At 42.1% G+C, this 3128-nt stretch overlaps 1 pseudogene; it reads left to right on the top strand.

The window, feature by feature from the left end:
- The first annotated feature begins 1253 nt into the window (after positions 1–1253).
- On the top strand, positions 1254–1837 carry LOC100339349 (ubiquitin-conjugating enzyme E2 N pseudogene; annotated as a pseudogene).
- Positions 1838–3128: the final 1291 nt, after the last annotated feature.

Here is a 3128-nt window from a genome sequence, read left to right as displayed (position 1 = left end):
GGTAATTGCAGAGAGCCGCGTGTCATGTACTTGGGGCTGGGGAACGAGAGCAGCTCACAGACACACCACTGCATTGTCAGCACAAGTAACAGACTGAGGACAGGGAATGAGCGAACGGGGCTGGGAACAGTAGACTGGCTTCAGCACTCGTACTGGGCTGGCCGCTTTTGCGTGTAACCTCATACGCTAGGACTGGCATAGCATGGGCAGCCGTGGAATGATGGCCTGCGAACTCTTGCACAGATGAGGAAACTGGTGTTCAGAGCGGTAAAGGAACCTGAGCAACTAAGCCACAGAACCAAGGGAGAAGTGTTCATTGCAACCCAAACTACGAATTGTGGGGTAGCCGTTCTGGAAGAGAGCATTAGGCCACAGCTTAGAATGCTTGCAATGCCATATCAGAGTGCCTGCGATTGCGTATCACCTCTGCTTCTGATCCCGCTCTCTGCTAATGCGCCTGGGAGGCAGTGGAGGATGGCCCACCCATGTGAGACACCCAGATGGAGCTCCTGGCTCCTGGCTCCGGCCTGGCCCAGCCTTGGCTCCTGCAGACGTTTGAGGAGTAAGCTAGTGCACGGAAGAATCTCTGTTTCTCTCTTTCTGCCAGTTATTCTGCTTTTTAAACAAACAAATGAATAAAAATTTTTAAAAAGAAGTATTAGTGAAGATGAAAAATTAATTTAAAATGTGAATTGCAATAATAGACAAGGTATCAAGGAAACAAATCTGCTTTAATGAATATATTTTTTTAAGGATTTATTTTATTTATTTGAAAGACAGAGTTACAGAGAGAGGTAAAGAAGAGAGGTCTTCCATCCGCTGGTTCACACCCCAGATGGCCGGAGCTGCACCGATCCAGGAGCCAGGAGCTTCTTCCACGCAGGTGCAGGGGCCCAAGGACTTGAGCCATACTCTACTGCTTTTCCAGGCCATAAGCAGAGAGCTGGATTGGAAGAGGAGCAGACGAGACTAGAACCTGAGCCCATATGGGATGCTGGCGCTTCAGGCCAGGGCTTTAACCCACTGCCCCCACAGCGCCGGCCCCTGAATATACTTATTTTAAATCAAGACTAAACACTTAGCTGAAGTAATCAAATATTTAAAATGTAATGCATTGTGGTTCACCTGATTTTAAGACTTACTGTATAGTTATGATAATGAACAAGTATGATACAGCAGCCCTCTGTTTCTACAGTTTTGCTTTCTATGGTTTGAGTTCCCCACAGTCAACATCAGTCCAAAAATATTAAATGGGGAACTCGGGATCTGACAAGATGGCCGGGCTGCCCTGCAGGATCATCAAGGAAACCCAGTGTTTGCTGGCAGAACCAATTCCTGGCATTAAAGCAGAACCAGATGAGAGCAATGTCCGCTATTTTCATGTGGTCATTGCTGGCCCCCAGGATTTCCCCTTTGAGGGAGAGACTTTTAAACTTGAACTTTTAAACTTCTTTCCAGAAGAATACCCAATGGCAGCCCCTAAAGTATGTTTCATGACCAAAATTTATCATCCTAATGTAGACAAGTTGGGAAGAATGTGTTTAGATATTTCGAAAGATAAGTGGTCCCCAGCACTGCAGATCCGCACAGTTCTGCTATGGATCCAGGCTTTGTTAAGTGCTCCCAATCCAGATGATCCATTAGCAAATGATGCAGTGGAGCAGTGGAAGACCAACGAAGCCCAAGCCATAGAAACAGCTAGAGCACGGACTAGGCTATGTGCCATGAATAATATTTAAATCGATCTGATCATCAAGTATGCATCACTTCTCCTGTTCTGCCAAGACTTCTTCCTTTTTGTTTATATTTAATGGACACTGTCTTAGAAATATTGTAGAATAAAAGCCCAGACATCTTCAGTCCTTTGGGAATTAAATGTACATTAGCAAATCTATGTCTTGTCCTGATTCGCTGTTGTAAAGCATGAACAGAGGCTAGAAGTGTCATCTGGATTGTTGTGGAAATGTTTGAAAGCAGTAGCCCCTCTGCTTTTGTTCATTTCCCCTATCATGGTTTAAGTATAGAGCACTGTGAATGCAGGTAGGTGTCAGGGTTAGCTGCAGGGGTGTGGGTGTTTTTCTTTATTTTATTTTATTTTTTTGAGGGGGGAGGTAAGTTTTATTTTAATTTTATGGGCTCTTTTCCCCCCTTTTTATGGTGATCTAATTGCATTGGTTAAAAGCAGCTAACCAATTCTTTAGAATATGCTCTCTAGCCAAGTCTAACAATTTAGACTCTGTAGATGGCAAGCTTGATTGTTTGAACCAAAATGGAAACATTAAACAAACATCACAGCCTTCACTAATAACATTGTGATTTTGCTGTCAAGTATAGATTTCCCCCTTCAAAAAAGCTTGTGACCATTTTGTATAGCTTGTCTGGAAACCTCTGTAAATCTTATGTTTTAGTAAAGTATTTTTTGTTATTCTACTTTGCCTTTGTACAGTTTATTTTACTGTATTTATTTCATTTTCCCAGTGTGACAATCGTATTTAAAAATTAAAGCTCTGATGGAACATTCTGTTTTGGTTTTCACCATCTGATAAATTGAATGGCAAAAAGTAGATTTTGCCAGTTTTTTTCATTGATGCAAATTTATGTTACAGCATTATTGAATGGAGTATTTATAAACTAGCCCTGAGCATGCATAAAGTATCAGTATCTGACTTTTTTTTACCTCCTAGAAATTTGAAATAAATATGTTGGTGTTGTCTGATTCATTGGGTCATTGGTGTCTTGCCATGATGTTTGAAAATTACCATACAGGACAGTCACAGCAAAGAAAGTTTTCATGTGTTACAGCACATTTTTGCCTTGGATTTGGGTTATGACCTTTTTCTTGATTCTTGTCTGAAAACTTCCTGCTGGTGTGTGTTATTGGGAAATACCAATCTGATCATCATCTGGGGTTTGCGGAGACATTTGTGAGTCTTTCTGACAGGCCTGGTGCACAGATCTCAAGCATACCACCTGCCTGAGTGTCATCAGGCGGCTTCTTCCTGTGAGAGCATCAGGTACTCAGTTAATGATTCTTTCATCTTTCTGGTTGTTGCTGTGGGAGCTTTTATTCTTTACTTTGGAGTTCATTGATTCTTTTTCTTCATCGACCGAGTTCTTCCCCTCACAAA

Source organism: Oryctolagus cuniculus, chromosome 9 (genome assembly GCF_051225735.1).
Source record: "Oryctolagus cuniculus isolate XC-2025 breed Fujian yellow rabbit chromosome 9, ASM5122573v1, whole genome shotgun sequence".
NCBI lineage: Eukaryota > Metazoa > Chordata > Mammalia > Lagomorpha > Leporidae > Oryctolagus > Oryctolagus cuniculus.
The sequence above is the reverse complement of the archived record's forward strand: the minus strand, read 5'-3'. Positions and strand labels throughout refer to the sequence as shown.